Raw genomic sequence first — 13,396 nt, 5'->3', positions numbered from 1 at the left:
TTGTTCAAGTGGGAGGTCACAAATAAGCAAAGGCAGGAGCCTGGAATAATCCCCATGGTGATGGATTAGAGTGGGAGACATAAGCATGAACTCATGTCTAGCTCACGTAGATACAGATGGTTACATACAGAAATATTTATAGATTTGTGTATATGCATGGATTAATATAAACACATTTTTAGCTCTATCAACTGAGAGGGCCTAGAAATAAGGACACGCCAGTAGCAATGACCATAACTAATACCCAAATCTTGGTTTCTGATACCATTCTCCAGCAAAAAGAACCAGAGCTCTTTGGAGAAATGGTTGATTCTGGGATTCAAGCAGAAAATACACAAGATGATCCCGTCATATCCTGTAGTGCCAGAAAGTAAAGAAGCGCTCAAAAAGGCAAAAAACAAAAACACAGTGATGGGGGTTATGTCAAAGGGACATAGGAGCCAACCGAAAGAGTTCCCAGTGGCCGAAACTGAAACGATTTAAACAACAAAATAAATAAAGTAGCATTGGATTATAACCCAAAGTATAAACTAAATATCCATGAGTCCATACTGATATAAATAAATGATTGAATAAATTAATAAATGGGGCAGAAGAGACAAATCTCCCATGCAGAAGAATTCCAAATAATTTGTGCAGATGCTCTGTCCTCAAGGAGCTGGAGCGTAATTCCCTACTCCTCACAAATAGGCCCTGGGCAGGGGCTGAAAGAGTCTGGGCTTTACCATGAAATAACTATGAATGGGGGATCCACCTTGTTAGCTGTGCGATCCCAGGCAAGTCACCCTTTCTCAGGTTTCTCGTCTACAAAATGGGAACAATACTATCACTTAAACTCCTATGAGGAGTTGCTGTGAGGATTGACTGTCTGTGAAGCCCTCAGAACAGTGTTTCAAACACAATACTCAATAAATTACAGTGTTATTCTTTTTTAAGGTAGTGTATTAGTCTGCTCGAGCTGCTGTAACAAAATATCACAGACTGCGTAGCTTAAACAACAGACATTCATTTTCTCACCATTCTGCAGGCTGGTAAATCCAAGCTCATGGTCCAGCAGTGTTGAGTTTCTGGTAAGAGCTCTCTTCCTGCCTTGCAGACAGCTGCTTTGCCCTCACATGGCCTTTCCTCTGAGTGTGCATGAGGTAGTGAGAGGGTGGGGAGAGAGATCTCTTCCTTTTGATAAAGCCATCAATCCTATGGGATGAGAGCCTGACTCTTATAACCTCATTCAATCTTAATTACTTCCTAAAGGTCTTGTCTCCAAATACAGTCACATTGGGGGTTAGGCCTTCAACACGAGAATTTTAGGGAGAGCACAATTCAGTCCATAGCAGGTAGCATGAGATAGAGGATAAGACAACTCGAATTCTCATTTTAGTTTCACCACTTACTAGCTATGCTGGGGAAATTTCTCAGGTTCCTCAATTTTTTTTCATTAAAAAAATTAAGGTATTATTTTTATCCAATAAAATTCACGCATTTTAAAATACTAAGTGAGCTATTTAAAAAAAATCCTTTTTATTTCAGAGTAGTTTGGGATTTACAGAAAAATTACAAAAATAGTATAGAGAGTTCCCATATACCCTGAACCCAGTTTTCCCTGTTATTAACATCTTACATTAGTGGGGTACATTAAGGAACTAATATTGACTTATTATTAAGTAAAGTCCATACTTTATGCAGATTTCCTTGGCTTTTACCTTCTATCTTTTTTCTGTCCCAGCATCCCACATTACATTTAGTCATTATGTCTCCTTAGGCTCCTCTTGGCTGTGAGAGTTTCTTAGACTTTTCTTCTTTTCGATGATCTTGACAGTTTTGAGGAGTATTAGTTAGGTATTTTGTAGAATGTCCCTCATTGGGATTTTTCTGATGTTTTTCTCAAAATCAGACTATGGTTATGGTTTTTTGGGATGAAGACCACAGAAGTAAAGTACCATTTTTATCATATCATATCAAGGGCACCTACCATCAACATGTCTTATCACTGTTGGTGTTGACCTTGATCACCTGGCTGAGGTCATGTTTGTCAGTTTCGCCACTCACAGTCCCTCTCCCCTCCTCCTTTCCCTACTATATTCTTTGGAAGGAAGTCACCATGCACAGTCCATACTTAAGGGGTGGGGAATTATGCTTCACCTCCTGGAGGAAGAAAGATCTATGTAAATTATTTGGAGTTCTGCATGATGAATTTGTCTCTTCTCTCCTATTTACTTATTTTTTTCAATATTTATTTATATCAGTATAGACTAACAGAAATTTATTTCATTCTTTGTGTTATAATCCAATATTATTGTAATGTATTCTGTTGCGTAAATTGTCCCAGCTTTGGCTATTGGAAGCTCATTCAGATTGGCTCCTGTGTCCTTTTGATATGTTCCCATCAATTTTGTTATCTTCTGACTCTCTCAATTTTAGCTCCTCTTCTCTTTGTTGTTCTACAAGGTGCTCCAGGCTCATTTTGTATTTTCCTGCCCCAGCCCTGGAATCAGCCATTTCTCCAAGGAGCCCTAGTTCTTTCTATTGGAGAATGGTGCTTAGAAACCAAGATCTGGGCACCAGACGTGCTTTTGCTACTGGGGCATCACTACTTCCAGGCTCTCAGGTAAGTGGTGAGAAAAGCAGTGAACTTTGAGCTGAGGCCTGGAGAATGTGAAGGAGCCAGCCACTTTAGACACAGAAGAAGAGAGTTCCAATCAAAGGAACGGCTAGTAGAGAGGATACAAAGCAGGAACAAGCTTGTTCATGAGAGGGACAAAAACAGGGCCAGCGAGGCTAGAACAGATGGGGAGAGGAGAGTGGTACCAAGGAAGGTTGGGGAAGGGGTAGGGCCAGAACAATGAGGGGTTTGTAAACCAGGGAGGGTGTCTGGACTTTACTCATAGGGAAATGGAGGGCCATTGAGTGTTTTAAAATAGGATTGATGCCGGTTGATACAGGATGATAGAGCTTCGGCCCACTCACCAGCCTGAGGAGTCTATGTGAGAATTGAAGGTGATTCTGAACCAGGCCCAAAGCATTTGACAAGCAAAGGCTTGTCCTGACTTAGCTGAGACCAGTAGATAGACTGATCCATGGTTTCTAGGTTTCAGGGTGGACTCTGGCATGAACAAGCTTATAAAATAAGATTGTTCCTTGCTCTAAAAGCTATGATTTAAAAAAGCCAAATCTGTTGTTGATATGTGGGAACTGGAGTCCCCAGGGAAGTATTCAGATATTCTGGGTCATCAAACACTCTACCTGGCCCTGATGCTGCCACCCAAATCCTGAATCATTTTGCTTGGCATTCAAGGTCTTCATTGAGTATAGCCCCTCAGCCTGTCAGCATTGTGCAGCCTAATCTGCCAGCCCCACTCCATATTAATAAATACATATATGGCACTCACTTCATGTCATGTGTTGTCCTATGCACTGCTTGCTGGCCCAGGATATCCCACCCCATGCACATACTGTCCACCGTCTCCTTCCTCTCAGCCCATCCATATCCATAGGTCTGTTGCATCTTCCAAGACTTGCCTTTAAAACCACCTCCAAGAAGACTTCACTAGTTGACCAAGCTCACTCTTTGGTCCAAGTCCAGTCCAGGTTAAGTAGTCTCTGTCCCACAAATGGATACTTGGGGCTTCTCTTCCACATCAAATAGAAAAAGTAGGCCTGTTTAGGTGTAATATTAAGGGCATTCTCCCCACTCACACCCAGGTGGGTACCAGAGTCAAGGAGGTTACTCAGAGGAAACCAAGGCTGATATAGGTTGACCAAGTTGATACTAGTTGATATAGGATCATATAGAAAGGACCCAACTGACCAGCTTGAGGAGTCAAAGCTATCATCCCCAAAAAAGAGCTCTCATATCAGAAAAAGTTTGCTATTGTTTTTTGGTATAGTAGAATATTTTGAAGCAGAGATTGCATGTCTCCATGCTTTCTTGTACTTATTACTATTTCCTCCATTATTAAGGCAGCTGCCCTCAGAGGGTACAGCCTAACAAAGAGTCTATTTCTTAGCTGGGGACTTTCTAAATAGATATTTGTAAAACTACAATGAAAGAAAGCGTTGAAAACTAAAGTTTTCAATCAAAAAGTTGAGCTTTGGAGAAATGAAAGTGGTCATAAGTTTGTTTATATTGTTTTTATTCTAAAAGTTTGGTTTTGAACATCAGAAAACAGATTTAAACCTCAAACCATACAGTAAGGAAGAATTCATGGTGATGTAAGTACATTTTCCTTCCTTGATAGATGGATCAGATGGGAAGATGGAGAATGTAAGGGCATGTATATGGAGCTTAGATGTTGGTCCTTGAGAAGGGGCTGAGTCCTTCCATCTATTTGGGTTGAGTCCTTGATAGGGGTGGGTGTGCAGGTAGAATGACAGGAAACCGATAGAAAAGTCAGATTAATGAGGTGAGTGAGGACAGGGAAGAAGGTGGAGAGAAGTCTTCAGAGAAGAAGGAGATTATAACCTGGCTTCCCAAGGTATAGTCTAGGGAGACAGCAAGACTTTTAGGGAGCTTGATCCAACATAACCTGGATGCGGGAGTAGCAGTGGCTGATGGAAGTGCCTGGGCAGATGGGCTCCAGGCCTGAATCACAGAGTGCCATGATTTCCAGCATGGTGGGAGGAAATCAGACAGAAGATACTGTGCCCTTAAGAGGACAGCGTTGCAGATCCAAAGGAAGCAAGAGTAGGAGCAGGAGTGACTTGGGTTACCCTGATGCCCTGAAGCCATCATCAGTTTTAGGGTGGAGAGGGGTGTGTTTTGGGGTTAAAAGCTGATGTCCACAGAGCAGGAGGTAACAAGGGAAGAACTCGCTCACAGTGGAGGCCAGGAGTCAGAGGGAAGCTCATAGCTCAGACACCATCTGACCATACTCACCTCACCATCTCCTTACTTCATCTCCCCAACCGAGATCATTGGAGAGGAGAAAGAAGAGGAAAGGAATCTTAAATCCACTATAGTTAAATCTGGAAGTGACAGGGTTTACCTTGAATTGGGAAGACTAGATTTTCTACTACTCAGAGGAGAGAGTGGATGTGAACTAAGTAACCAGTTATAATATTAATAAACACATATATGACACTCACTTCAAGCCAGGCACTGCCCTAAACACTTTACATATATTAACTAATTTGATCTTCCTAATACCTGTGTGAAATGAACACATTTTAGTGCACTTGAGTTTCATGACCATTGTTTGCAGCACTTAAATCTTTGTAATAATATATTATTTCATTTATTATGCCTCTTTTTACACATGGAGAAATAAGGCTTTGTTCAAGAGATCTTCCCTAGGCCATACAATTGGCAAACATTCCTGGGTTTGACCCAGAGCTTCAACCACCTGGTCTGAATTCTTTCCGTTGTACCCATAGGTGTTCAGTAAATACATATATATATTTTTAAATAATCAAATTTATTGTCTTAGCCTAGAGAAGAGAAGACTGAAGATTGAAACTTTGGGTGCTTAAACTTTTAAAGATTGATTAAAGGACGGTAAGAGCAAAGGAGATTGTGAAGGCATATCAAATGAGGTGGGAGAAGAAATTGGGGGGCGTGGTTTCACAGTCTTCTAAGAAGAAAGTGTTCTTAAAAGGAGATAGTGATCCCAGGAAAAATGGGCACGATTAGTGCCCAGATCTTGGTTTCTAAATATTAGTCTCTACTGAAAAGAATGTGGGCTCCTTAGAGAAAAGTTTGCTTGCAGGGCTGGGGCAGGGAGGGTACAAGGTGAGGCTGAAACTTCTTGTGCCAAAGAGTAAAGAAGTGTTCCACAAACAAAGTGACACGGTTACTGTGGAAATAAACAAAGCCCACTCATTGAGAACAAGCAAAGGCTGGTTATTCAGAGCTTACTGTAGCAAGGGAGTCAGCCACCAACACTTGCGTTTTGGTTGAGGTGAAAAAACAAGCCAAGGAGTGGGAAAACTATAGTGAGAGAGAAGGAAGGCTTTGGTTATGCCCTGCTTGGAGGGTGTTGGTATGGGTGAGCTGTGGGTGGGCTAACTAGAAACAGGGCATCCTCTGCGATTGGTTAGGGAGACACAATTAGGTTTCTCTGGTTGGTCTTAAATTGGAAGCAGGGGCAAAAATTTGGGAAGCTGCCAGTTATTAACCAAGTCCTGACCATTTGGGCCTGATTGTTAGAGAGGTTAATCATCTGTTTCCTGGATCAGTTGCTAGAGATAGTAGTCTGACTTCCTGAAGGTCTGACCCATAGCGGTAGCAGGCTGGCTTCCTGGGCTGGTTACTGGAGATAATGGATTGGCTCCCTGGGCTGTTTGCTGCAGATCATGGGTCAGAGTTCTATTTTTATATATGGCATGGCCATTGTCCATTTGTATACTCGGTCTCTCAGTACATGAAAAGGAACACAGGAGCTAACCTAAAAGATCTCCCATTGGCCAATTTAGAGATAATTTAAACATTAAAATGAATGATAATAGTAATGAATTGTAACTCATCAAGTTAAAAAATAATCCATGAGTCCATACTGACACAAAACAAGCAATAATCAAATAAATAAAGTGGAAGAGAAGAGAAAAGTCCTTCTTATAGTACAATGCCAACTAAAAAGTATAGAGGATGGGGCTGGCCCGGTGGCACAGCGGTTAAGTTCACACATTCTGCTTCTCGGGAGCCCGGGGTTCGCTGGTTTGGATCCCGGGTGCGGACATGCCACGGCATGGCAAGCCATGCCGTGGCAGGCGTCCCACATATAAAGTGGAGGAAGATGGGCACAATGTTAGCTCAGGGCCAGGCTTCCTCAGCAAAAAAGAGGAGGACTGGCAGTAGTTAGCTCAGGGCTAATCTTCCTCAAAAAAAAAAAAAAGTATAGAGGAAATGGTAGAGTAAGAAATTTAACAATCTGTAATAATTGCTTCAGGTAAAAATCACTAATGGACCTAAAAGTCTTTCACTGGATATCCAGATCCGAGTATCTCCCCACAGATCACCTACAAATACAAAGAGGAAGAAATCCCTTTACAGTGAGCAAACCTGGTGGATTCCACCTCAACCGAGTGATTGAAATCAACATCGTCAATGACACCACAAAGCCACATCAGGGCTTCATGATGCAATGCACTGAGAACACAACATGACATATGTCATCTTCCTGCCAAAAATGGATCATCTGAATCTAACCATGAGGAAGCATCAGACATTCTACAAAACAATTGCTCTGTGCTCTTCAAAAATGTCAATGTCGTGAGATAAAGAAAGGCTGAGGGACAGTTCCGGATTAAAGGAAACCAAATTAACATGACAACCAAATGCAATGCATGATCGTGGATTGGAGCCTGGATTGGAAATTTTATTGTTGTTGTATAAAGGTCAATTATTGAGACAATGAGAGAAATTAGAACATGGACCATCTTTTGGATAGGGTCTTGCATCAATGGTATATTTCCTTGTTCTTAGGAGATACACGCGTAAATATTTAGGGGTGAAGGGCCATGATGTCAGCAACTTATCCTTAAATGGTTCAGCAAAAATAACAATAACAACAATATATCTAATTTTGTGGAGAGAAAGAGCTATTACAAACGTGGTAAAATGCTAAACAATATGTGAATCCAAATGAAGGCTATGTGGGTATTAGAGTATTCTTGCAAATTTTCTGTTGGCTTGAAAAATTGCAAAATAAAACGTCAAAAATATGCAAAAAAGGAGGTGGTGGTCAACCGTGCTGAATATTGCTGACAGGTCAAATAAGACAATGCTCAAGAAGCGGCCACTGAATCTAGCAACATGGCGGCCGCCAGTGACCTTAAGGAGCAGTCTTGGAGGAGAGGTGGGGCAGAGATTGAATTGGCAGGGACTGGGAAGAGAATGTAAACTGAGGGAGTGGAAAAGCAACTTGAAATACGTCTTTTAAAAAGCTTTTTTTAGCACATTTAGGGTAGGACTGAAGGAAATTAATAATTAGCTTCCATTCTGTTCTTTTCATTCTGTTCTAATCATTAACCAGTATCTATGATGATTTAAACCAATCTGTCCTGAATTTAGTCCCAGAACTGAGTAAAATACTTCTCATTGATCCTGAGTCCTTCGCTCACTCTATGGACTCTGGGTTCAAAGTCAATTTGCTGTCAAAAGCTCTTACAGTCATCTCCGCCGCTGGCCACTCCCTCTGGGGAGTCCTCTGAAGCCCCCTGGCTCTCTCTGGTCATCCAGTTTCTCGCCTCTCCCTCGCTCAGTTCACAAAGAAACTGATAAAGTACCTTGTCGCCCCCACAGCATCTAGAACAAAGACCCGTTCTCCACACTGGGCTCCCTACAATGCTGCAAATTTTCCTCTGCCTAATTACTTCTTCACCTCTTCTCTTTTTCTCTTGATTAGCATGAATTAATTCAAGATTTTGTCTTTCCTATTCATTGTTGAAATTTGCATTCTCTGCTATGTCATGGGATACTACGTTCTTTTGATACAGAGCCTAGAATTTCCAAATTTTAAGTTCGTACCTAACTATTGCCTTTAAGAAACACAATCTTCCAAACAGATCATTTCAAATACAGCTGTTAACCCAAACTAACAAGATCAGGGTGCCACAGTGGTTTCTTCACGGGCCACTTCCAAGTACGTTTTCTTTTAAGCTAACTCCAGGAATTGATGGTGATCCTTCCAGAAGGATTTGCTGCAAAGAACCAGGGCCTCCTAAATGTAGTCTCCAAATCTTTATGGCTTTGCGAAGTGTGATCAGAAGATGTCAAGAAAGACCCCAGATACACTTGCTTCTCAACTCTCACCTAATCCTACGAGCTTCAAAAGTCATAAGTTACAAACGTCAATTCATTTAATCCTCACAACAGACTGGCCAGGTCATTTTACTGTTCTCACTTTATGGATGAGAAAACAGGCTCCGAAAGGCAAAACCTTCCCAGATTTAGACGACTGAGGAACCAGGATTAAATATCTGTGCTTTTTCCGCTCTGTCAAGCTGCCTTCAAAAACAGAATTTGCTTTCTCCAGTTGCCCAAAGGAACAAGGACTCAGACTTTCAAACATTTTGCTGATTTTTTTTAATTAAAGACTCAGATATGAACTCACCATCCATAAGAGGGGTGTTACAGAGAAGCTGCGTGTGAAGCTAACTTCTGTATGTTGAGCCACACTATAAACGCACTGGCTATTTAAATAATTCCTGAAGCAAATCATTTTGTATTTGTGAATCTGATTTTTCTTCTGTGCGTCCTATTTGCCTGCTGCAGAAATACCTGTTCTCAACTATCCCAAAAGGGATGCAGAGATCATCGCTCAGAAGCAGGGATAGAATTTTATGTCACAGGAGGGTCACTGCCCCACAGACAGTACTCAACATAGCAGACAAATGAAGCCCAGTGCACTGTTGGCTTCAGTTGAGCGTGGTTCGCGTATACGATACATTCTCTCTGAATTCATCATAGGCAGGAGAGAGACTCACAGAAACAGCAATGGGGATGGAAGGGGCAGGAGAAGGGAGAGAGCCACGAAAACAGAGAGAAAGAGAGAGATAGAAGAATGAAGCAGGCTGGAGGACAGAGATGAGAGAGTCGGAGACGGAGATGCCAACTAAAATTGTGACTGGATGGAGAAGGAAGGAGAAAAGAAGAGCGTGAAGAAAGGAAAGAGTGAGGAGCTAGGGAAAAAAGAGGGTGGGAGAGAAAAAGAGGGCTCAGCTAACACATCTGCCCACTTCCTGTTCCCAGCAGGCAGCATCCTGCGGGAGCGCTCTGGTCTGGAACCTGCGCCTTCCCACTCCAGCATTTTAAATCCTCCCATGAGCCTGGTTTCAGGAAACTCTCCCACCTCCCACTTCAATTTCTCACCCAGTAAGTCCACAACCTCTCCCTGAGGCTTGAGGCCTCGAGGCCAATTTCTGTGTGTATAACCAGAAAAGAGAAGGCCTGGAGAGCTCATCGTCAGGTCTCTGATGGGCAGCTTTGTGGCACAAAATCCAGAGACCAGAAATATGACTAATAATTAGGGGCCACACGGAGAGATTCCCGTCTAGGAAAGACCCTTCTAATCGACCTGCCACAAGATGGAATCTGCTGTCTCAGGAGGTAGTGAGTTCCCCATCACAAGATGTGTGTAATCATGCAACAGAAGCTGAATACCAAACCTATCTGTGATGGACCTGAACGATGTCTTCTGTGACTCTGATTTTTCCTAAAGCCTCTGAAAAATAGCTTTTAAATTCATCATTACCCATGAAATCTTGCCCTATTTATGTGATCAGAAAAATCCTTCCTTCACATTGAGTTGAAGGAGCAAGTTAATCCAAGTCCTTATTCATATGATCACAAGTTCTGAATCATTGGGTTTTGAATTAGTGGGGTTTCCCAGCGGGATTCAAATGTTCCACCCAGGAGACACAGAAAAGAAGGTTCTCGCCTTCCCTGGGAACACAGCCCAAGGAAAGAAGAGGAGATGGCAGGCAGGCTGCCTCCTGTGCATTCCAATAGGCCCACTGCTTCGCAGAATCTCAATGTTCCAGCCCCAGAACAGTTGGCAGAGACGGAATTTCAGGAAAGGAGTGAAGCAGAACTGCCAGTCACTCAGACATCGGGCGCTGGGGGGGTGGTTTCTCCTGGGAATGTGCAAGGCCAAGGTTGCCCTGGCCCTTCCAGGAGGCTTCAGTCAAATGTCATCGCATCCATGACGCCTGTCCTGACCCCTCCTGTGCACCCCCGCCAGCACCCTGAGCTTCTGGCTCATGCAGCACTTTAATGCTGGGTGGTTCGTGTCTGTCTCCCCACTACGCTGGGACAGAAGCCATGGAGGGGCGTTTGATTCCTGGCATGGAAACACTGCATTAGTCCCAGGGGACCAAGGGCAGCAGGAGTGCCCCTTTTCTTGCTTCTTGAATGCTCTGAGGACTTTCTGATCAGTTTAGGTTATTTTTGGGTCTTTACTTTCTCTCCACCTCTCCCCACACAGCAGCTGCACCGACCCCATTTCTGGTTGCCTGGTTCTTGTTCTCAGAGCTGCCCTATGTCCCACTCGCATCCACTGGCTTAGAGAACCCTTCCCCTGGGGTACCATCCTCCTTGGGATTCGCCCAGCTCCTGTGCTGCTAAAGGAGGGTTCTCCGCCCCTGCTGGGCTCTGCTTTTTCTGCCAGAGCAGTCCTGCTTGCATCAGACCTTGGGCCAGCCCAGCTCCTCTCCCTCTGTCCCCTGACCTTCCGGACACACTGAGAACTCCGTGACGGCAGAGACTGTCTCACCCTTCTTTGGATCCCCCACCCCTACAGCAGTTGCTCACAGGGAGGAGGTACTCAGGAAAAAAATCATCAAATTAAAATTAAATTGAAAGGCAAGGGAAAATAAATGCTTTCCTCTGTAGCGAGATTTTAGCAAGGAGGGCTTGGGAAAATCAGGGGAGCTAACTAAAAGATTTATTGGTTTCTCGCTCCCTCTTCTACACAATCTTTGATTAGATCTTATCATTATTTCCGAAAATGATGCTCAAGTGTGGCCCAGCAGGGGCCAATGCCCTGGCCCAGCTCGATGCCCCAGCTGCTACATAGGGCAGCACCGCCATCTTACTACATCTGCTTATGCGTCTCCTTCTCTGGGATTGTCCCCAATTGCCCTCTTGGTTGTGAGCACCATTGGCTGGCAATATCCAGACACCATCCTGCCTTTAGGACCTCTCATTGCATCCAGGTGTTAGGGGAGCAAGGTGGAGGGAGCCCCATGCTCTGTCATTTATTTGTCCCGCAAACATGATTTCGCTCTAAATCTCATTTCCATCTGCTGGATACCCTCACAAAGGCACAGGAGACTGCTGTCACTGCCCGTCACACTGAGTGGCCAACTTCAGAAATACCCCACGGTAGATGCCTTCTTACTAAGTCACCAGGTCGTTCATCATGACAATCCATCCAATGAGCAGCATTGGGTTTATTCTATTCAGTAGTCCTCTCACTTCCCCATAAAAAACAAAATCCATATAATCCCCGTGGAGACTGGTTTGGATGCAGTTAAATAGCCTTTCTTCATCGACTTCCAGCCCTTGCTTGATGCACCAGTCCAATTTAGGACAGATTAATATATTGCAGCCAAGTCCAGCTTGAGAAATTTTTGTTGAGTGCCTAGTGTATGTCAAACCCTGAGTCAGGAGCCGGAGACACAGCTTGCTCAGTGGCTTTCCTGTTGCTTGTATCACAGTCCGGGAGCTGGATGAGAGCAGGGTCAAGCGGAGGGTATGAGTGCTCTTCATCCAGGACCTGGAATTAGGGTCAATATTCTAGGTTTTTCATTCAACAAAAACACGTTACACTAGGCTTTATGCTAGGTGCTAGGGAAATAAAGATGAATAAGGTAATTCCTGCTCCCAAGGAGCTCACAACCTTGAGGTGAGGGAGACAGAAGAATAAAGAGAGGATGACAGCATCGTGCGATGCGTGCTGTGATAGAGGAAAATGTGGGGTTTGGGGGACCCCACCTGCACAGACTAAGGAGGGGTGACAGGCATGAGAAAAGGCTTCCCAGTGAGTGTGGGGTTTGAGCTGAATCTTGAGGGATGAATTAAAACTCACCAAGGGGGTGTAGGCAGTAACATCTAGGCAGCACACGCAAGTCACAAAGATGCGAGGAAGCCTGGCCAGTTCAGGAACGCTAATGACTTCAGCATCCGAGAGGAAGAAGAGCTTCAGAGATGTCGCTGGGGAGGAAGACCAGGGGGAAATTGTAAGGAGTTCCTTAAGTTAGCTACGGAATCAGGGTATTGTCCTGAAATACTGGAGTCCGGGCGATCCATTAGAAAGCTGTTTAATAACCCTGAAGAGAAATGATCAGGAACCAAACAAAGGGAGTAGCTGTGGGAATAGAGATAAGGGGGTTCCAAGACATCCTTTGAAGATTAAAGCTACGGGACTTGATGACGCATTGAAAATAGGAGGGGAAATAGAGAGAGATAAAAGTCAAAGATTGTGCCCATGTTTCTGGCTTAAGTGAAGGTTAGATTACAAAGGCTCGTAGAACAGAGCTGATAATACTGTGACATAGTAACAATAAAAATAAGAATAAGAGTATTTTACATGAGTTGCCAATGTGAGGGATTTGGGCAGAATTTTAAAAACTAAATAAAAGGAAAAAGCAAGGATAAAGCCATGGGAAAAAAGACATACATGGAGGGCAAAAAGCAAAAAGGAAATCCCATCAAAAAATTAAAGGTATTTCCAAAAATGCATAGAGAATATCTATGACAGAAGCAGTAATGAAAGACATAATTTTAAAAAAAGAAAAGAAAAATAAAAAGCAAAGCTTTCTGAGCCAAAATCAAAGCTGAATATATAGATGGAAAAGATTCACCAAGTTATGAACAAAAATAAGTTAAAGGAGGAACATTGAAATCTCTCACCACAGTTGTATTTCTGATTATTTATTCTTATATTTTTAATAGCTTTTG

General features: G+C 43.2%; 1 long non-coding RNA gene across 1 annotated transcript; it reads right to left on the bottom strand.

Annotated features, from left to right (window-relative positions):
* Nucleotides 1-11,869: 11,869 nt before the first annotated feature.
* On the bottom strand, nucleotides 11,870-12,761 carry LOC138920480 (uncharacterized). The gene is made up of 2 exons (XR_011431686.1): nucleotides 12,525-12,761; nucleotides 11,870-12,212 (listed from the first exon to the last, which is right to left on the bottom strand). It is a non-coding gene; the product is annotated as an uncharacterized lncRNA (long non-coding RNA).
* Nucleotides 12,762-13,396: the final 635 nt, after the last annotated feature.

This window comes from Equus caballus, chromosome 2 (genome assembly GCF_041296265.1).
Source record: "Equus caballus isolate H_3958 breed thoroughbred chromosome 2, TB-T2T, whole genome shotgun sequence".
NCBI classification, from domain to species: Eukaryota; Metazoa; Chordata; class Mammalia; order Perissodactyla; family Equidae; genus Equus; species Equus caballus.
The sequence above is the reverse complement of the archived record's forward strand: the minus strand, read 5'-3'. Positions and strand labels throughout refer to the sequence as shown.